This window comes from Lissotriton helveticus, chromosome 1_1 (genome assembly GCF_964261635.1).
Source record: "Lissotriton helveticus chromosome 1_1, aLisHel1.1, whole genome shotgun sequence".
Taxonomy (NCBI): Eukaryota; Metazoa; Chordata; class Amphibia; order Caudata; family Salamandridae; genus Lissotriton; species Lissotriton helveticus.
Genome location: NC_136057.1, coordinates 1,533,973,753 through 1,533,997,545, shown reverse-complemented (window position 1 = coordinate 1,533,997,545; position 23,793 = coordinate 1,533,973,753).

Here is a 23,793-nt window from a genome sequence, read left to right as displayed (position 1 = left end):
AATTTTACTATTGAACATGGATTTAGAGCATGTAATGGTAGAACCCCCTTAGATCTTAAACCTTCAATCACATTTACAAGAGGGGCATCCTCTTCTCGTATTGACTAAATTATGATAAGTACCCGTCATTGGGGCCTTGTCCAAAAATTCAGGGTAGATAGCGGCAGAAGAGAAAGTGATCACTTCCCCTTGTGTTTAGATCTTGCAGGGGAAGATTTTATGCTGCGTTTTTTGCCTGAAATGGACAGGGAATTAGATGTGATATAGCCTCAGCTTTCGAACAACAGGAGGGCCCTAAAGTGGCCATCTATTCTGGGTAAGATCGAACCTCTGATACATGTTTACAATATTTTTTCTGATTTAGCTTTATATTTCATGGAAGAGCACTCTAATGGTGTAACAATTACTCAGATTCACCAATTGCTGATTGAGGGTATAAAGCCTTACTTAACTAAACCAGTTTCTATGAACTCTAAAGATAACTCCATGTCAGGGCGGTCGACCCTATGGTTCAACACAGATTGTGCTCCTGCTAAGAAAAATCTAGTTAGGGCACTAGAAACCAAAAACATTGCTCTGATTAGGTAAATGAGGGACGTATATATATAAAAAAAATCAGAATGGTGAACGTAGAAAATGGAAAGATGAAAGCTGGAAGGATTTGTGAACAGCTGCTTAAAGAGGTGACCAGTTCTTGTTCTGGAGGATCATTGCAAATGGCTCTAAGGCAAATGTTCCTGCCCAAGATTTCTACCTGGATCCTAAGACCTGGTATAACCATTTTGCCTACTTATACGCTCTCACTACCCAATCGACTGTAGTTTCATTAGCTAATATTGATACTCTCCTTTCATCCAATCAAGCTATGCCTCTTCAATTTAGTATGGCTGACACATTAAAGGCAATAGCGGCTATAAAATCGTCTAAAGCACCGGGACCTGATAAAATCCCGGGTGATTTATTTAAACATGAAATAGATGTTTGGGCTCCATACATTAATCTCCTCTGTAATGAAATTGCTAGAGGTCAACCAATCCCAGACTCATGGAAAGGAGCGGAGATCGTCCCGATCTTTAACTTTAAAAAAGGTAAGCATGGGCCAAAAATCGATTACGCTTGCTCAATTTGCGGATTTTCGGCAATTTCGCAATCCGCCAATCTCGCGAAATTGCCGAAAATTCTCAAATTCGCGAGCGGGCGGATTTTTTTTTTTTTTACGCCCAGCTCCCTCAAGGGACCCCTACGCCCTTCGGCGCGATGGCATAGTAACACACACATGGTCACTGGAGACAACTCTTTTGGCACTTTACGCAGCTGTAGTGTAGGAAAAGCACTATACATTTACCCAACGAGGTAGCACTTACTGATTAGCCAGTAGAAAGTACTCCAGTTGAGTAGAGGTATTGAACAAAATGATGGCGTCTTCTTGGATAAATAAGGGCAGGGTTCATTCTGGCACGATGCTCCTGTCACAAAAATTAAACCTCAACAGGAAGCACCTACAGATATAAATAAAGCAGGTTCCCGAGTTGAAGCTCAAGTTCAATAAAGCATTTATCAGCCCAAAAACAATCGTGAGCTTTGTAGAGGCTGGGCAGGTGTGCTTTCTCCCCATATCTACCGTCGAAAATTAGCTGTGATGCTGGATAGAGGCCGCTGCATCCTTCACTTTCACGAGCGCAATCCCCGTGCAGTTCCTGTGTCCAGGAGCTTCTTTCTCCTCATCTGCTGCTCAGATCGGTCTCTGACCTTTTTTACACACAAGAGGCATGTTCAGACATGGCCATATGCAAATAAGTCTGACCTTGTGCCTCATGGGAACAGTCCAGCCCGAACTGACAAGCCATGTCTTTCCTGGACAGGAAACAAGCACCCTGGGACCGGTTTCCGTCATCAGCCAGGCTAGCTTGAATCCAGTGGTAAAATGAGCAAGGGACCCACGTCTGGGCATACCCTGTCAACTTAGGGTGAACAGAGCAAAACCAAAGGGGATGATGGATGCTTGTTTCCAGTCCAGGTAGCACCCGTCTTAGCAGTCTGGGCTGGACTGTTCACATGAGGCACAGCGTCAAGACTGATTTTGCATATGGCTGGGTTCAAACTGGAATGGCATGGTGAGCAAAAACACAATGGATTTAAGCCCAGATCTCTGTACTGGGGTGAATGTTTGACATTGTTCTGCATTCTGTCTATCAACTGTTGTTTTTGCATTTGTCACCCCGAGTGGGAGGGGTTGTGCCCAGACGTGGGTCCCATGATATCCATGCCACTGGACTCAAGCTATCCTGGCTGAAGAGGGGTGATCCCCTGAAACAGGTCCTAGGATGCTTGATTCCAGTCCAGGTAGGACCTGGCTTGGCAGTTCAGGCTGGACTGTTCCCATGAGGCACAGGGTCAAGACTGATTTGCATATGGCTGGGTTCAAACTGAAATGGCATGGTGAGCAAAAAAAATTATGAATTTAGGCCCAGATCTCTGTACTGGGGTGAATGTATGACATTGTTCTGCATTCTGTCCATCAACTGTTCTTTTTGCAGTTGTCACCCCATGTAGGATGGGTGTGCCCAGACGGTGGTCCCATGCTCTCCATGTAACTGGAATCAAGCTATCCTGGCTGAAGAGGGGTGAAACCCCGAAACCGGTCCTAGGATGCTTCATTCCAGTCCAGGTAGGACCGGGCTTGACAGTTCGGGCTGGACTTTTCCCATGAGGCACAGTGTCAAGACTGATTTGCATATGGCTTGGTTCAAATTGTTGAGGAGATATAAAGTGAAAAAAGATATATATTAATTATTTGAGTATGATAAGTATTAGTTTTTGAAGATTATTTTATAGATGCTAATTTACTTACTTTTTGAATAATGCAATAGCTTTTTCTTTAATGAAGTCCTTGCTTCTGGTAGAAATACGGTGAAATTTTGGGTTCCTTATTGTGTTTGTTTTAAGGTGTAAAGTAAGAATACATTTTCCTTCTTTATATAGTGTTTATTTAATTGTTTGGTAAAGTTCATTGGTTCATTTTAATATTGATTATTTTTATAGGTTGATCTTTATTGTTTTGGCAGTTGTTTTCCATATATGGAAAACGCTAATTAAGAGTCAGTTATTTTTTTTTCTTCAAATGTTGAATTATTTAAATGTGTATTATAATATAAGTGATGGAAATAATGTGTGTATATAATGTTAGTATAAAATGTGAATGGTTATTAATAGTGTATTTATCATTTAATGTGTTAAGATATGTTTTGCTACTTTCTAAAATTATGTATTTGATTGTATTTTATATGCAGTGTATGTTTATTTATTTAACTATATTTATGGTATTTAATTTTGTGTGTTTTATCTATTTTTGAGTTGTCAATATTTTTTTTAAAACGATAATATTGCTATATTGTTGTGATCGATATTTTGTACATGTATATTTTTTAAGGATATTCGATATTTTAGATAACGATAATAATGTGTTTGATATTACTGTACTCGATAATTTTGGTTGACATTATTTTGGGGTCAATAGCAGTGTATTTTTTTATTAAGTGTAGGGTATCGATATTAGGGTGTTGATATTTTTGTGTCAATAAAAATGTTGGTTGATAGTGTGTCTGTCGATGTTATGTCAGTGATTCATTATTTTCTCCTTACTTCTCAAATCCCATTAACATTTAAGTCTTTCTGTTATTTTTTTGTACATTTGCCAAACCTTCGGGGGCGTGGCCAATCCAGCCAAGATGGTGGTCGTGCCTATTTGAGGATCCACAACCCGGCCTGAATTGAGCTCTTAATTTGGGTTGGAAGGGTCGTTCACCAGCGCTATGGGGCCCTGGTAATGTAGCGGATAACTTTAAAAATCTCCTCCAGGACCCCTAGGGTGTGGTGCTGGGCCAAACCCGGTTAGCAGCGAACATGGAGCGATTCCAACATGGCAGCACACGCAAGCAGTGGCAGAGAGGCTTGCTTGCCAGGCAGAGGTGGCGGCCGCCTGTTGAGTGCGAGCAGTGCCGTTCCCGGCAGAGAGATCGCTGAGTGTGCCGGCTCCTATGAAATGAGCTGAGCGGCCTAGACAGGCAGTCTCCTGGCACCCATTGGCACTGCCAGGCGGCATCCACAGTGACTCTCCTGTAACATGGGAGAACATGATCGTAGACCCCCACTCGAGATGCCATCTCCCTGGCATTGTGGTGCTGACGGCTGGCCAGTGGCGGCTGCGCACGAAATGGACACGGAACAGTGGCAGGTTAAACATCAGCAGGGGCAGACCCAAGCCCCGCCACGGTGGATGGAGTGACAAGGATAGACCAGGTGAGAGGCACGGGGAGGGAGGCCCAGTCAGTGCGAGTGAACACCAGCTGGCAGTAGGCACTAGCTACAGAGCCAACCCTAGGGCCCCTCCCTCCCTGCTGCCTCAGTGCAAGCCCGAGGCTCTAGCTAAGAAAGAGGCCAGCCCGAGATCAGCATATGGAGCAGCCAGCACTAGTAGCCAGACAGTGGGAGCTACTCCTGCCAGAAGCACATAGCTGTCCATCCCATATTCCCTGTCAGAGATCCTCATCAGTGGCCTTTAGCAGAGGACTCATAACTATGGTGGAGTTCTCGAGGGCTAGAAGCCCCAAGTAAACACACAGTAGCCCCCTGGCTGAATCGCACTCGGCACTGCCAGAGGACCTGGTGGCATTATTTGAACGGTGTTCCCATGGGAGCACGCATGGCCCACTGCTGTTCAGAGTGTGAGAGAGTCCAGTGCATGCAGGAGGCTTGAGCAGGTTCGCGCCCTTAGGCTCCACCATCAAGGTGTGACCAGAACGGAGCAGCTACGGTGGGACTGTCAACGAGGGCAGGCCAAACGACCCCCCAGTAGAATGAACAACAGGGATATATCCAGTGGATTGAGCGGGGAGAGATACCCGGCCACTTTGAGTGGCTTCTTGGGCCCCTCCCCCGTTGACCCCAGTGCAGGCCCAAGGCCCTGATTAAGTAGTGGCCAGTGTGACATCCGCATACAGAGCAAGCAGTGCCAGTGGGCAGACAGAAAGAGATGCCTCTGAAAGGAATGCATAGCAACCACCCCCTGGTTTCCCGGCAGGAGATCTTTACCCGGGGTCTTGCAAAGTGGGCCCTCGGCTTGAAGCCAAGCGCCCTGAGGCCTGGAAGGCCCAAGTGGATTCTCGGGGGTCCCACCAAGCGGATCTGCGCCAACGCTATCGGAGGACCAAGTGGCAACATTAGCATAGTAAGCCCGCAGAGGCACTTACGATCTGCAGCTGCCTTTGGTGTAGGACGATGCAACGTGTATTAGAAACATGAGTAAGTGCAAACACGTACCAATGCATTGCATTCGGTGCCAACATCGAGGCGTGGCCAAGCACTATAGCACCAGTCAGGACTTCACTGTGACTCTCAAGCTTTCCCACCCCACTGTTACTAAGCTTTATCCAGACGTCTTGTGGTGGAGGAACATTCAAAGGTCCATGAACTACACCCCTACAGTGTAACCGAAGCCTGAACAAGCTACGAACAGGTCCCAGTGATAGGTTTAGATTTAAAAAGGCTAGAGACAACTCGCTTGGCCTCAGTACGGAGAAGTTCCAGTCGCACTATGGCTCCCAGACACCACCTATAACTTAAAATAACACAACGAAGAATCCACACAAAGTGGCAGAGGTGTCATCAGTCCTAACCATGTCAGAAAAAATGGAGAAGATACTGGCTGCCATCAAAAATTCCCATGGCATAATGGAAGAGCAATTTGGCACCCTTGCCACAGACCTCAAAATATTAAGGGATGATCACCGCAAACTGGCGTACAAAGTAGTGGACGTAGAGAAAAAGATTGCCACCCTAACCCCATAGCAAAAATGCAACCAGAAAGGTTACAAACACTGCAAACGCGAGTGTTGATCCTAGAGGAACAGACAGATGGTCTTGAAGGCCGCTCTAGAAGGTGTAACATTTGCATCCTTAGGCTGCCAAAAGGGGTAGAGGAAACAAACCACATAGCCTACATAGAAACCTGGATCCGCACCTTCACATCGTCGGGGATGTCACACCCTTCTTCTCAATAGAGATAGCACTCAGGGTGCATGCGCGTCGCCCACCCCTGGGATCTCCACCTCGTCCATTCTTAGCGAAGTTTCTACACTACAGGAACAGAGACACAGTGCTCCGAGCCACCAGACAACATGGGCTCCTTCCCATTGAAGATAAGTAATGATTTTCACAGACTATTCCCGGGCAGTACAGCGTCAACGATCGCCGTTCCTAGAGGTCAAGTGGCAACTCCGTCAAGAGGTCATCTAATACTCGCTGTTATTCCCAGCTCATCTTCAGATCGTGCCCAAGGGATGCGCAACAATCCTTCACGAATCCCATGGCAGCCTATGACTGGATGGTGGAAAATGGCCAAAACCACTCATGCACAGCTTCAAAATGTAATGACCAATCCCAATTGCCAAAAAACAGACGTCGCTACCCCATGAAAGTAGGCAAGCACCTTAAACCCAGAACCTGCACACAGACCACAGGATCCCCAGACCTGGAGCAAATCATAGCTAAGCACAGGAAATCTCTACAGGCTGCAGCAGAGCGTGGGCTGCCATCTCTGGCAACTGACAAAGAAAGAGGCCCGCATATTTTCACCTCAGAAGAAGCAGACAGTGACAGGTCTGAATCCCGACTGTGCTCAGTGACCCCTCCGCAAGTAACTCTGAGAACTGCGGACACACTTATATAAACTGTGCCCGATACCGAACATATGCATACACCACATTGTTGCCACATGCGCAATTAAGAGCTGACCATAAATGTATTGCAAATAGAGCTTGACAAACTGACACTATACCCTTCCACACACATAGATCCTGCAAAAGCCACTCACGGGACAGATCTAGGCTTGCTCTTGGCCAGACCTGCAATACATTAGAGTATAAGAGACATGCAGAGTTTTGACAAGCCACCCATGGTTGTAGGTCCCACATATTGGGAGGATCTCCCGTCCCAGTTTCTATCCCCACATTTGTCATTCACCCACACACTGAGTGTCTACTATCAGGTGTAAAAGAATAGTATATCTTTGTGAGGCTCTCTAGGCAAGTGTGGAACACACCACTCATAATTCCTAATGGCACATAAAGGCTTTATCATTATCCTTACACTCAATGTGCATGGTATGCACACGGCTCGCAGAGATATGCGGTGTATGCTTACATCAAATGACATAAGGTGCAGATAGCGCTGCTCCAAGAAACACATTTAACAGCAGGAGAGCATAACAAACTGCATAAAAGATGGCGAGTTACATTCTTTGCAACCACGTACTCAGCATTTGCACATGGAAAGCTTATCTGGCTACGGCCTGGAACCTCGTTCCAAGAGCTGCACAGAGAGATTGATATAGAAGATCGATATGCCTCTTTGGAGGGGTTAATAAATGGTAGGCCAATCCTGATAAGCACTATTTATGCGCCTAATACAGAATAAGGGAAATATTGGGACTCCCTATCCCACTCTCTGACCCGATACACTATGACCCTTGGATATTAGGGGGGATTATAACTGTGTACAGGACTCAAATCTGGAAAAATCATACCCACCACACCTAAGTATCACCAGCCATTGTGCAAGCAAGGCATTTTAACGCTTGGATTGCTCATTGGCTGCTAGAAGATGCATGGCTCAGTAAGTACCCTACAACCAAACTATACTCATTTCACTCTATCCTGCATAATCTCAGGGTTTGTCTAGACCAATTCTTATCCACAGCCCATGTTATCCCCAAGGTCCAGGACACAGATCATTTAGACCGAATCCTGTCTGACCATAATGCAAATACGCTCACCCTCACTTGGCAACCACCGATATCCCCAGTCCTGACCTGGCGACTACCCCACAAATACCTAGAGGATCAGGTATTCAGACATGAACAGAAAATGCACATTCAGAACTATTTCTGGGAAAGTACCAAGACAGTGACCACTAGAAAACTGGAATGGGATGCATTTAAAGCAATAATAAGGGGGACATGTATCTGAAAAATTGCAGGAGTACGTAAGACTCTAAAGCGACATGGAGTAGAGGAAGAAAGGAGGCTGGCAGCACTGTCACAGGCAGTGGACCAAAACGGAGTGACGTTAGCTCAGGTAGCTGATGCGAGAACAGCATACGCTGAGTTGCTTGCAGATCTCAGGCGACACATCTTTAGAGCATACACGGTTAAGGGACACAGAGAGGGGGACAGAGCAGGCAAATTGTTGACGTGGTTGGTGAGGCAGGACACTACATCGCAGCCCATAAATAAAGTGACAAATGCTGCGGGCACGACAGTCCGCTTGCAAACTGACATAATGCAAGCCTTCTATACATATTATGCAGGCTTATACATGGCCTCTAGTCATACGGATTCCGAAGCAGTGGACAAATTCCTAGCTCACTATCCGCTACCATGCATAGTGACAGACAAAGCCGCACTTGATACAGCCATCACGTCCACAGACGTGACACTGGCAATACACACTCTAGCTAGAAAAAAAGCCCCTGGTCTCGATGGCCTACCACTAGAATTTTATCAAACATTCTCTGTATAGCTAGCCCCATGCTTGGTGGACATGTTTGAAGTGCCACTGGAGGAGGAAGAGCTCCTGCGGTCCCTCCAAGAGTCACTGATAATATCCTTCTTAAAACCAGACCTTGACCCACGCCGCTTGGCATCCTAACAGCCAATAGCCCTGCTCTTTGCAGACTACAAAATCTTTGGCAAGATATTGTGCAGAGCGGTATATATCTGTTATTCCAACACTAGTGCACTGGGTTGCAGGTTCTCTCCCGGGAGATGCACCTCCCACAACATTCAGCGGCTGTTCTAGGTTCAGGGCTAGGTCCAAGATAGGTATCCTCATGCTGCATTCATGATTCTAGACCTGGAGAAGGCCTTTAATATGTTGTCATGGTTGTACCTCTTCTTGGTGCTTCAGAAGATGGAAGTGGTCCCACGACTATGGGCATGTACTAAGCTATTGTAAACAAAACCCACCTCCAGAATCAGATTGGGCCGACAGATATCATCCCCCTTCGCAGTGTTGAGAGGTACACGGCACGGCTGCCCCCTTTCCCCACTGCTCTTTACTTTAGCAATGGAGCCACTGGCGATTCGTCTGAGGGAGGAGGGCAGACAATAGGGTATATGGCTGGTGGGAACCATTCACAGCCTATCACTATATGCAGATGATTTGCTTCTATATGTGCAAGATTTCACAGCTGACCTCACCTCCATCTCTAAGACTTCAGCAGAATTCGAGGCAGTGGCTGGTCTCAGAGTTAACTGGGTGGAATCCACAATTTACCCATTTTCGACTGATGTCCCTCCACATGAAGGGCGCATCGGAAGAGTTCCTCCTGCATGGAGTGCAAGCGCACCCCATTATTTAGGCATGTGTTTATACCGCTCCCCTCAGGAAATATACGAGGGCCATATACGAGGGCAACCACCATGAATTGTTAGCAAACGCCAAATAGATGCAACGCGCACAACAGAAGCGAGCAGTGGTGGCTGCTGAGGTTTGAAAGTGGTGGCGCGTAAACTTTCTGTGGGAGAGCACCTGAACAATTAAAGGGAGGTTCGGGGGGGTTCTAACCCTGAGATAATTTCGAAAAATTAGTGGGCTAATGATGCATTTTCAATCAAATTTAAGAAGCAAGAAGGTTAGTAAAGCAATTGTGAAAGTGCAGTTATTACAATAACATGGTAGCTGCTAGTCCTGGTTAAATCCGACAGATACCTCACCAAACCCGACTGAAAGCACCTGAGACCAACTATTTACCAGAAAATAAATTTATTAGGGCAGTGCAACATCCCAAGCACCCCCTGAAGCTACACCCCTGCCAACCTAGGGAAAAATCTGACAAATATTGAACAGGCATGGGTAACTAGATTTGCTGCAAATGTTTTTAGAAACAGCAGGTTCTAATAAATACAACATAACAACATACTCAGAAACATTCATAACACTGCAACGTGTGCACAAAATTAATTTTGGTGTAACAGACTTCTTACATATGTGCAAATGATGGAAGCTGATTTTTCCACATGCTTTGAGAATACTTCTCCTATAACTCAATAATGGAAAACGATAGTAGACCTATTTAGTGCTCACCAACAGATTGAATGTCCACACAACAGAAACCTTCCTATTGGGTTTGATGCACAGACCTAAGAAGTCTAGAGTATGATTTGTTGACTTGGCTCTGCTACTATCTAAGAGACAGATTGTCATGTCGTGGGTGTAAATGCCCTGCTCATTTCAAACAAGGAATAGAGAGCTTCTTATGTGCGCAGAAGCTGAATATGCGTTCAGCCACTATACACAAACTAATTACATTTCCACCTTTATCTGCTATTTTAGAAAGTGAATCTGCAAAATGTATTACATCTTTTAATGCAAACTATTCACATTGTAGTTATTTAGTCACTTAAGATTGGTATGTTCAGATGAGTCTCACAAAAATATACATTACTTTCAGATATTTTGATAGATTTTGACTATGTGATATTAGAGATAAACTTAGATTTGACTGACACTCGCAAGGCAGACTGCAGGCCCACGCATCAGAGGCATTGGGTCCAATGACACCATGCCCACATAGAAAGTGGTGAGTAAGTGGAGATTGCTCCTTACTGCACTGCCTCCCGTCAGAATCATGTAGTGAGAGTTGATGCAGAGCGGGCCAACTCTATCAGTAAGAACTGAGAACATGTTGCCCCTATGAACTCAATGGAGCAGGATGGCGTGGACAGGGGGCTTTAGGGTGACGTCACACACTGAGCCTCACCTGTACTCCAATCGTTCTTCGGTGCTCTGTGGCTGTGAAGGCTCCCTAATTCTCAAAGTCTCTCGTTGTTAAGTGGTTTAAATGTGAAACTTAAGTGGAGTAGAGTTTTGAAAGTTGGGCATCCTGATCCCGGCCTAATCCATTCCAGAGCTGCCACCGCAGTGCCAGTTCCCGCAATGCCTGCAGCCTGCTGCTGCGTTGCTTTCAAGTTTCACCCCTGCCCTAGCCTCAATTACTCATCACGCTTACGCTATCCGGCGCCATGGACTCCATGTACTTTAGGTACACACCAGATTGGTTACTGGGTCACCCTTGTGAGCTCCTGTATAATGTACCATAGGTACCCAGGGCATAGGTGCACCCTAGACCTACCGGGGCTGCAGCATGTATTGTGCCACCCCTGGTTTGCCTTCCAAACTGACACCACAGGTCTGTTCACACAGCCTGGGTAAGGTGGTGTAATCACCCCTTACTTAGATATAGTATACCTATATCTACCTTTACATATAGACATATATACACCTATAAGCCACTCCTATAGTAGGCCTCGACAATCCTGGAGGCAGAGTGCTTGGTTTTATGTGAGAGGGTGCCCTAGCATGAGCTGAGCCCCTCTGCAGCTTTCAGAACCATATCTTTATAGCTGTTCTACGATACAGCCATTCCATATACTCTTAAGTGCATTATAATCCTTGCGGTTAATGCCAACTTTGGTTTGGCTTTATCAAAACATGCTGTGTAAGGGGTCAAACACTTTGGAATACTACCCCCCCCCGCGAATTCTGGTGGCGGGAGTAGCATTCCACCCTTCTAGAGGGAAAAGACATGTAAGTTACTGCTTTACCCGGTTAAAGTTAAACAGAGCCTCAGCATCACAAAATGGATGCTGCTGCCACAGACACGAGTCTGACCTCCTGTTGCTGGGGGAAACTCCAGCAAGGGAGGCCTGGACAATAGGTTTCCTGTCCAGGGAGGTGCCAGCACCTCCACAGACAGGGGTTTTGTGTATTGGGGCAGGGAGGGCTGCATTCAGTGAATGCTTCTAGACACTGCCTGGGGCACACAAGGTGCTCCATGCATAGCCCAGTTCAAACCAGTTGCTGGGGCACTCCAGCCCCAGCTCTGGCATGAAACTGGACAAAGAGAAAGGGGTGTAACCACTACCTTCTCAGGTCCACCCATAGGAGGGACCTAGTCAGGTATTCCAGTCCCCACGTTTTAGCATTAGACAATATCAATTATTCCAAATGGATATGCTATGTCAAGAACTTTCTCAATGAAATAAATTGTGTTCAATACTTTGAGGACCCACCAACTATGGCATACATATCGAAAAGAGATTTGAAAAATATGTGTATTGCCCATCTTAGGGACAAAAGACATTTAGAGGAGTCAAGAAAAAAGACTGTCTCTGCACACCAGGATATTCTATGCGGAGAGAAATTACAGCCATACTTGTCCTTATATATGTCTAATCATGAACGTTTCCTTTTAACCCGGTTTAGACTCAATATTATTTTCAGAGTCTTGTCTTTTCCTGTGATGAATTGCTGGTTGAAAGAATTACCCTGTTGCCCATGTGATGATGTCTCCCCACAGTCTGATATTCATATCTTATTTTTTTGTAAATGTTATACTTTTTCTCGAAAGAAACTTATCATCCCTATTCTCAAAGACTTAAATATACGAAGATGTCGCTTAGCGTTTTTAGAGTGCCAGAAAATGGAAACTGTTTTTATGGTAGCCTCATTGGGTGAATTTTTTAAATCCATTTTTAAATGTCGTAAATCAATCTTAATGAATTAATTTCCTTGTTTCACATATGTATTTTAAATAATGAATACTTGACTCCCGTGTAAACTGTATTTTCTTTATGCTACTTTTATGGTTATTTTTGTCTTTTTAACCGAATAAAGTATTTTGAAACTGAAACAGTCCCCATCCTTAGTATAAGTATAGAAGCTGTGTTTCTGGAACTTTAGATTATCCTGGACAAATCTTTGTAAGAGATATCTTGGACCTTTGTCATTCCATTCTAACTGGAAGATGGAAGACATCTCCCTTGTGGTCAAGGAGTGACCACCCTGTGCAAATAGGCACCAACAGCAACTTTGCCAATCTGCAGTTTCAAGGCTCCTGTCAGGACCTGAAGAATCTGCCACTCAAGAACTAGACTTCAAGACTTCTCTGACTCTGTCCCACATCCACAGCAAAGCTGAGACCCGTAGCAGACACGAGAGACGTGGGACCGGACATCTTGAACATCCTGCAATTTGCTACCTACACTCCCTTCCTGAAGCCTCAGTAAGTTGTGCATTGGGGTATGAGAAGCCCCAGTCTGGAGCATTATTTGCACCAAAGCCCAGGCCCACAAACTCCGTGAGTGTCCCGTGGGCCCTGCCTTCACATTTGTGCTTAAGGTACTAGGAGGAGAGGGTCCCAGTGTGAGAGTGATATAATATATGCAAATCAAAAATTATTTTACACAAACACTGAATGGGTCCACATTGTTTTATTCACAATGGGACTAAGTATACTGAATATACAAACAATTGATCAAAAGTTCTAAACGGTTGTACAGTGCCCCGGGGGGGAGTAGTGGGGAGGGAAGTGGTGATCAGGTGCGGATGTAGTGATGGAAGGAAATAGTGATAGTAAAATCAGCCAGTTGACAAAACTGTATTGGCGAATTATATACAAAACAAAAGGACCATTAGTTCAGCATTTAAATCAAAACATCATACTCCACATAATACCATATATGTAAAAATTGTGGCGTGAAGTTGACAATGAAATCGGTTGTTGTGGACGTTTCGACCCTCAGAGATACGCAGGGATTAGTCGTGCCCTTGCTGTTGGGTCTTCTTCAGGACCAAATAGGGGGCAGGCAACCTAGTTATTTTATATAAAATAAAGAACTATTCATGGGGGAGGGACATGTATCATAGTTCCCTAAGTACGATCAATATAGGCACACAAGGTCAATTGAGGACTTATCGCTCTTGGTATAAATTATTCACTCCGCAAGCGTAACCAAATATTACCGCCGGCTGGCGGAGGTTCTTTTATGGAATAACGCAGTACGTGGAAACAGTTAAGGAATGGATTAAAATCTTGCCGACATATTGAAGCGTCGGTATATCGAGTTAAATAGAGCGTTAGGATCTGAGAAATGGCGCGAGAAACAGTGGTGGCCATCTCTAGAACAGGACAAAAAACGGTAATTGAAGGGTACCTTGATTTGTAGATTGGCACAGGGTCAAGGAATGACATCACACAGGGTCCCTTCACGTAGTACGTGTCTGAAACAGATCACGGAAAATTAGTGGTACAAGGACCATTGCTGTGATTACCGCTTGGGAATTAAATAAAGCGGGCTTACCCAATAGGTGAATTCACAGAGGCACGAATTATAAAAGAGGCTTGAATGAAGGTCGTCCAGTTAGGTCTGAAAAATAAATAAACGGGGGAACTAATCACTCTTTGGTGCTAATACAACAGAAAAACCGGACCAACATCGCAAAGTTAAATGTAGCCGAGGGCTTACCGAGGGAGATGCGGTGTCGGAACTATTTTCTGCGGGTAATCAGACTCCGTGGTATCTGTTAAAGAAAATTACAGGGAATCATTGTTGGCGCCCGTGAGTAGAAGGGAGCTTAGACTATAAACAATTGAAAGAAGTCTGGAGAATACTCACGTAACGCCGAATGAATCGGGACCAAAAACGCCGCTCGTACTCGCGATGGCGAGCCGGATTTCCTGATAGTAAAATCACCTTGGTAACCATACCACGTGACGCAGGATTGGCGTGTGAAGCTAGAGAAAAGACTAAGGATGATCTCTGATGTTATTGCGGATATCCTAATAGTTAATGTGCGCACAGGCATATTTTACAGTCTACGATGGGTGTTCACTAGACAGAGGTAATAATGTGCATAGCGTCAATAAAAGAATACTCGGTGAGCAATATCATGTAAGTGCACAGTAAAACACAGACCACAGGCAGGGGTCCATGTAAGAGTGGTGAATATCGAATACTTATCAATGTAAGGTGAAAAATAGTGGGGACATCACAATGTCAGTCGATAGCAATCACAATTAATGCATGATGTTGAATAAACACAATCTGTATGGCGTACCTCCAACACAGGGGTAAAGGCCATACCGCTAGCTATAACACAGTAATAATCGTCATGGCGTGACTCTCACATGAGGGTAAAGGCCAGTTTGGTTAATGCTGGTATTGGTGTGTGTCCATAGTCATGACTGATATGGCGTACCACTCCAGAGAGGGTAAGACCAATGTAAACACAGTGTACCTGGCATAATGGTTCAAAGAAGTACATCCACTTAAGTTCGCGTGTGTTAAGAATACTTGAGATGCTGCCCCCACGGGGTCCCAAAACAGCTTTCTCTATTACCACCCATCTCAGGCTCTCTGGGGGATGTGCTGCCAACTTAAAGTGGTCAACTAAGGGTGCACCCTGGACCTCGCATCTGATCCTGCTCATATGCTGCAGGATCCTTTCATTGGCCTTCTGTTGAGTTTGCCCAATATAGATCTTTTGGCACGGGCAAGTTATAGCATAGATGATATTGGAGGAATTACAGTTGCTGTGTGTCTTTAGCCTGATTTTGTGTTGGCGATGTTGGAATTCTTTAGTCTGGATTGCGGAGTCACAAGCTTTACAGTGGCCACATTTAAAATGGCCTACTACTGGGGGCAAATCCCACAACGAGGTGATAGTGGGCTGATCAGGTGCCGGTAGTATAGACCGTACAACGTAGTTCTTGATGCTTTTGGCTTTTTTGAAAGCGTGTAAGGGTGGCTCGGACTGATTGACGTCGTCCGATATCAGTTGCCAATGATGGTTAATAATGCGTTTGATCTTGTTACTCTTGGTGTTGAAGGTAGTTACGCAGAAGATCCTGTTCTCTTGTTGGTCACGTTTGTCTTTGGGCGAAAGTAATTCTTCCCTTGGGTAAAACCAGGCACGTTTGCGCGATTTCTTGACCAGGCGTCTTGGATAACCTCGTTGTTGTAGTCGGTTGGCAAGATCCTCTGATTCAGTGAAGTAATGTTCTTTGTTGGAGCAATTCCTCCGGATACGTAGGAATTGCCCAAAGGGCAGATTGTCGCGGAGGGCTCGTGGATGATGGCTGTTGTATTGTAACAACGAGTTTCTTTCAACGGGTTTTCGGTAAAATGTGGTAAGTAGTATTCCTGATTGCTGATAGATGGTGATGTCCAAAAAGTTAATGGTCTGATTGTCCGATTCGATCGTGAATTTCAAATGTGTGGATTGTTGATTCAGCCATGTGAAAAAGGAGGATAATTCATCCAGATTGCCATTCCAGATCAGAAGAATATCATCAATGTACCGCATCCGGAAGACCCACTTGGTCTCTGAATGGATTAACCTGATTTAGGACAGTATCTTCCTCGAAGGCCGCCATGTATAGAATGGCCACATCGGGAGCAAATGGAGCCCCCATGGCTACCCCGGATGTCTGTAGATAGAATTTGTTGTTGAATAGAAAAAAATTCTTGGTCATGGCTATTCTTAATAAGGCCACGATGAATTCAGATGGAACTTGTACTGGGGCAGGGCGTCGTTGAAGACATCGTGTTATCACCGTTACAGCTTCTTGTTGAGGGATGCAGGTATACAATGATACCACATCACATGTGGCTAGTCTTTGGTGGTGAGGATCTAAGGATATATTTTCAATGATGTTAATAGTATGCATGGTATCCCGTAGGTAGGATGGAGTGGATTCAGCCAAGGGCTTTAAGAAAAAATCAATGTATTTGCCCAGTGGCTCGAGGATGGAGCCACACCCAGACACAATAGGGCGTCCAGGAGGGTTCACCATACTTTTGTGAATTTTAGGTATGGTGTAAATCATAGCCAGTCGAGGGTGTTTTTGATTGAGGAATTGAAATTCATTCTCAGATAAAAAGCCTTGGTCAAGGCCAGCTTGAGTTAACTCCAAGATTTCAAGGGCAATGGCTTTGGAAGGATCAGACCTCAGTAGTTGATAACTAGTATCATCATCCAGTTGACGAAGGATTTCAGATTCATAGGCGGAAGCATCTTGAACAACAATCGCCCCGCCCTTGTCCGCGGGCTTAATCACAACTTGGGTGTTCCGGGCTAGTGATTGTAGTGCCGCCTTTTCCATTTTGCTCGTATTATATCTGATGTAGAATTTGTCAATTAGAAGTTCTTGCACATCTCTCCACACCACCGTTTCGTAGGCTAAGATTTTGTGTGACATTGTATTTGCATATGGGACAAACGTCGAAGGTGTCCTCAACCCCGTTACAGATGAATTGGGTTGTGGTTCAGAATTGCGGAAGAAGTATTTGAGTCGGATCTTGCGGAAGAATTTAAAGAGTTCGGTGCGCACAATGAAATTATCAGGTTTGTGCGTAGGGACATAAGATAACCCTTTGCTCAGTACTTTAAGTTCATCATTACTTAATGATTGTTGGGATATATTCACAATAGGACTGAGAGCCTCTGTTGTGTCTACCAACGGTATGTTTTGTTGCGGGTTACCCTCTCGCCGTCTTGTTCGGGTTGGATGTGCACTTGTTTCTGGGGTTGACCGCGTCCTCCATCCCAGTTGTTCGGGTTCTGTTGGGGGCCGCGTTGCTGGCCTCTTGGCCAGTTGGTGCCTCTGTCACGGGGAGGGCGCCATGATCCTTGACGCTGTCCTAAAAAAGGATTATATTGGTGTTGTTGATAGCCGTAGTCAGAATAATTGGAAAGATTGCTAGGGCCCGCTTGTTCTTGTTCACCCTCGGAGCTGTAAGATGAATCCGAGATGGTTTGGTAATTTCGTCTGCCTCTGTAGGATCCACGTCCTCTGTAGGTAAATTGGCCCTGATTATCCTGGCAGAAATAATCCTCCTGTAGGTATGGGTACGTCTTCTTCTTGTCATACAAACGTATGTCACGGGCTAGTTTTTCCAATTTGCGATTCTAGGTGGTTAGGTCAAAGTCCTTAAGTGATGCCTGCAAGTTACTTAATGTTTCTTTAGCGCTGGCGAAGTTGGCGTCGGCCGCTATCTCGGCTTTCAGTGCCTCAATTTCCGCGGTGATTAGCTGGACTTGTTCAGCGGCGGTTTCAACACCTAGAACCATCCAATGACGGGAGCAGTTATTGGAAATATGACTAAATCCTTCTTTGAACTTGGGTACTTCAATAAAAATGGCTGGTTCAGTCTTGATTTGTAATCCCACAGGGATGATGTTCTCCTGGAGATACCTTGTTAGAAGATGGCCATGCCACCGGGTGCGGACCAATTTCTTCTCCAGTCGCTCTAGACGTGATATCTTATCTTTCAAAGTAAAGTCGATAGTTGGAATATTGGTGGAAAAGAAGATATTGTCAGGATTTTCCAAAAGTTTATCAATATAGTCCTCAGAATATGAGAGAAGTTCTCTTTCTACCATTGTGTGCTGGAAGTAATTAAATTACACAGGACAGCGAAACCTCGCAGACCAGCGTCTGCTCGAAGTGGTGTATAAATAGGGGGGTATTACCCAACCATGGTCACTGGGACCTGGGTTCTAAAGGTACTAGGAGGAGAGGGTCCCAGTGTGAAAGTGATATAATATATGCAAATCAAAAATTATTTTACACAAACACTGAATGGGTCCACATTGTTTTATTCACAATGGGACTAAGTATACTGAATATACAAACAATTGATCAAAAGTTCTAAACGGTTGTACAGTGCCCCGGGGGGGAGTAGGGGGGAGGGAAGTGGTGATCAGGTGCGGATGTAGTGATGGAAGGAAATAGTGACAGTAAAATCAGCCAGTTGACAAAACTGTATTGGCGAATTATATACAAAACAAAAGGACCATTAGTTCAGCATTTAAATCAAAACATCATACTCCACATAATACAATATATGTAAAAATGATGGCGTGAAGTTGACAATGAAATCGGTTGTTGTCGACGTTTCGACCCCCAGAGATACGCAGGGATTAGTCGTGCCCTTGCTGTGGGGTCTTCTTCAGGACCAAATAGGGGGAAGGCAACCTTGTTATTGTATATAAAATAAAGAATTATTCATGGGGGAGGGACCTGTATCATAGTTCCCTAAGTACGATCAATATAGCCACACAAGGTCAATTGAGGACTTATCGCTCTTGGTATAAATTATTCACTCCGCAAGCGTAACCAAACATTACCGCCGGCTGGCGGAGGTTCTTTTATGGAATAACGCAGTACGTGGAAACAGTTAAGGAATGGATTAAAATCTTGCCGACGTATTGAAGCGTCGGTATATCGAGTTAAATAGAGCTTTAGGATCTGAGAAATGGCGCGAGAAACAGTGGTGGCCATCTCTAGAACAGGACAAAAAACGGTAATTGAAGGGTACCTTGATTTGTAGATTGGCACAGGGTCAAGGAATGACATCACACAGGGTCCCTTCACGTAGTACGTGTCTGAAACAGATCACCGAAAATTAGTGGTACAAGGACCATTGCTGTGATTACCGCTTGGGAATTAAATAAAGCGGGCTTACCCAATAGGTGAATTCACAGAGGCACGAATTATAAAAGAGGCTTGAATGAAGGTCGTGCAGTTAGGTCTGAAAAATAAATAAACGGGGGAACTAATCACTCTTTGGTGCTAATACAACAGAAAAACCGGACCAACATCGCAAAGTTAAATGTAGCCGAGGGCTTACCGAGGGAGATGCGGTGTCGGAACTATTATCCGCGGGTAATCAGACTCCGTGGTATCTGTTAAAGAAAATTACGGGGAATCATTGTTGGCGCCCGTGAGTAGAAGGGAGCTTAGACTATGGACTATTGAAAGAAGTCTGGAGAATACTCACGTAACGCCGAATGAATCGGGACCAAAAACGCCGCTCGTACTCAGGATGGCGAGCCGGATTTCCTGATAGTAAAATCACCTTTGTAACCATACCACGTGACGCAGGATTGGCGTGTGAAGCTAGAGAAAAGACTAAGGATGATCTCTGATGTTATTGCGGATATTCTAATAGTTAATGTGCGCACAGGCATATTTTACAGTCTACGATGGGTGTTCACTAGACAGAGGTAATAATGTGCATAGCGTCAATAAAAGAATACTCGGTGAGCATTATCATGTAAGTGCACAGTAAAACACAGATCACAGGCAGGGGCCATGTAAGAGTGGTGAATATCGAATACTTATCAATGTAAGGTGAAAAATAGTGGGGACATCACAATGTCAGTCGATAGCAATCACAATTAATGCATGATGTTGAATAAACACAATCTGTATGGCGTACCTCCAACACAGGGGTAAAGGCCATACCGCTAGTTATAACACTGTAATAATCGTCATGGCGTGACTCTCACATGAGGGTAAAGGCCAGTTTGGTTAATGCTGGTATTGGTGTGTGTCCATAGTCATGACTGATATGGCGTACCATTCCAGAGAGGGTAAGACCAATGTAAACACAGTGTACCTGGCATAATGGGTAGTGAGGGGCCTCAAGATAATGTAGCTAGTTGTGAAAAAGAGCTGTCTTGCTCATTCAGGCCTGTGTCAATGGAATCAAAGAAGTACATCCACTTAAGTTCGCGTGTGTTAAGAATACTTGAGATGTTGCCCCCACGGGGTCCCAAAACAGCTTTCTCTAATACCACCCATCTCAGGCTCTCTGGGGATGTGCTGCCAACTTAAAGTGGTCAACTAAGGGTGCACCCTGGACCTCGCATCTGATCCTGCTCATATGCTGCAGGATCCTTGCTTTGGCCTTCTGTTGAGTTTGCCCAATATAGATCTTTTGGCACGGGCAAGTTATAGCATAGATGATATTGGAGGAATTACAGTTGCTGTGTGTCTTTAGCCTGATTTTGTGTTGGCGATGTTGGAATTCTTTAGTCTGGATTGCGGAGTCACAAGCTTTACAGTGGCCACATTTAAAATGGCCTACTACTGGGGGCAAATCCCACAACGAGGTGATAGTGGGCTGATCAGGTGGCGGTAGTATAGACCGTACAACGTAGTTCTTGATGCTTTTGGCTTTTTTGAAAGCGTGTAAGGGTGGCTCGGACTGATTGACGTCGTCCGATATCAGTTGCCAATGATGGTTAATAATGCGTTTGATCTTGTTACTCTTGGTGTTGAAGGTAGTTACGCAGACGATCCTATTCTCTTGTTGGTCACGTTTGTCTTTGGGCGAAAGTAATTCTTCCCTTGGGTAAAACCAGGCACGTTTGCGTGATTTCTTGACCTGGCGTCTTGGATAACCTCGTTGTTGTAGTCGGTTGGCAAGATCCTCTGATTCAGTGAAGTAATTTTCTTTGTTGGAGCAATTCCTCCGGATACGTAGGAATTGCCCAAAGGGCAGATTGTCGCGGAGGGCTCGTGGATGATGGCTGTTGTATTGTAACAACGAGTTTCTTTCAGCTGGTTTTCGGTACAATGTGGTAAGTAGTATTCCTGATTGCTGATAGATGGTGATGTCCAAAAGGTTAATGGTCTGATTGTCCGATTCGATCGTGAATTTCAAATGTGTGGATTGTTGATTCAGCAATGTGAAAAAGGAGGATAATTCATCCAGATTGCCATTCCAGATCAGAAGAATATCATCAATGTACCGCATCCAGAGACTCACTTGGTCTCTGAATGGATTAACCTGATTTAGGACAGTATCTTCCTCGAAGGCCGCCATGTATAGAATGGCCACATCAGGAGCAAATGGAGCCCCCATGGCTTCCCCGGATGTCTGGAGATAGAATTTGTTGTTGAATAGAAAAAAATTCTTGGTCATGGCTATTCTTAATAAGGCCACGATGAATTCAGATGGAACTTGTACTGGGGCAGGGCGTCGTTGAAGACATTGTGTTATCACCGTTAGAGCTTCTTGTTGGGGGATGCAGGTATACAATGATACCACATCACATGTGGCTAGTCTTTGGTGGTTAGGATCAAAGGATAGATTTTCAATGATGTTAATAGTATGCATGGTATCCCGTAGGTAGGATGGAGTGGATTCAGCCAAGGGCTTTAAGAAAAAATCAATGTATTTGCCCAGTGGCTCGAGGATGGAGCCACACCCAGACACAATAGGGCGTCCAGGAGGGTTCACCATACTTTTGTGAATTTTAGGTATGGTGTAAATCGTAGCCAGTCGAGGGTGTTTTTGATTGAGGAATTGAATTTCATTCTCAGATGATAAGCCTTGGTCAAGGCCAGCTTGAGTTAACTCCAAGATTTCAAGGGCAATGGCTTTGGAAGGATCACATTTGTGCTTGACACGTCTTCCTGGTTCCTTGCCCATTAGCTAGTGAGCCCCCTGAAGACATCATCTTGAAATTACTTTACTTTCCTGGTTGCACCAGGCTTGCTCCAGCTCTCCTTAAAAGGAGAAGTTCCACAGATCTTGCTGGTCTGCAACAGAGCCAATCTTGACATCCTGCTTGGGTTGTGGTTGCCAAGGCTTGTTGGGTCCAATCTGGATACCAATCCTGCAGTCATCTAGATCCATTGTGGGACAGCTTGAATCCAGCTCCTGGTCATCGTCGATGCCTCCTGGACCTCGTGGCTGAAGAGACAAACTCACCTTCTTCACTTTCAAGCACCCAACATCGCCTGGTTCCTTCCTGGTACCTTCCTGGTCGCTGGCTAGTGACCCAGACTCTGTCCCTTCTGCTTTCAGGTTCTTCACATCTCCGATCCACCCTTGGATCCACCCGGACACTTTTCCTCTGGTCGCCTGCAGCACTTCTTTGCAGATCTCTATAGAAAACAATGACGAGACCCGACACGAAAAGGCACCCATGCACCCGGCTTCCCTGGGTGAGGTAACATGAGTATTCCAGTGCTCCCGTGGGTCTTGACTCTTGAAGTGTCCTAGTTTAAACAGTTTCCGTCCTAGTCCATTCGGAAGTGTCCTTAAACTGTAACTTTGACAAACTCCATAGAAAGTCAATTGGAACCTGTGCATGTGTTTAGACAATGCACGTGGCTCCCGTGGGTCTCCTACTTCCTAACCTTTGGTTGTTTAGTGTAACCCCATCGATTCTACAGGCCCTAGGCCTGCTTTCTAACTATCACGTGGTACTTATACCACTTTCTTAGTATATGGTTTGTGAGGCCCCTAGGGCATAACGTATACTGTGCAACTTGTTGTATATTAACTGTGTGACTTGTATTGTATTTTTACCTCTGACCTCATAAAGAGTGCGGAGGGGTTGTGTTTAGATTAAATACATATATATTTAATATATACCTTGTGTGGTGTCTATTCATTTGGTATTCAAGGGATTATATATGGTAAAACAACTTGCTTAACTTGCCTACTGAAGTCTTAGCCTGAAGACTGCTGGTTCATGCTACCACTAGGATAGCTTTTTATAAGGTTGCCTTTACAACCACCAGCAATAAGGGTCGATTAGACTGGTACAAGGTGTTCACTAGAACTAGTGGACATCATATGCCAGGCTAACTTTTCACATTATCTGTCAAGGAGCAGCAGATAAAAGAGGAAGATGGCTGCTGTGTTTAGAGTTATATAGACTGAGAGAGATTCTAATTCTGGGATTTTGAGTTGGTGATGCTTTACTTTAAAGTGCTGCAAGGAGTTAGTAGTAAAAGATATATGCACAATGTCTGAGCCTCCAGTCTTGACATGAAATTCCAGTGATTATGCTCACACACTAAGCTCACTTTCTCCACAAAGCGTAGGCCAACATATGTCAGCTCTAATTGTGGCTCCCAATACAGCCCTAAAATGCATTTTCCTTTCACAAAATCCTTTGGCACTGCACCCTTGCTGCTGGCTCCATGTGGACATTTAAGTATGGCCTGTGAAATTATGTTAAATGTCTTTGTATAGCCAGAAGAAAATGTGCAAAACAGTTTAGCACCAGAGACAAAAACAGCCCTGCAAACCGTTGGGGTGGGTGGACTGGGTGCAGTGTAAAACCAAATGCTAAGTCTGCCATG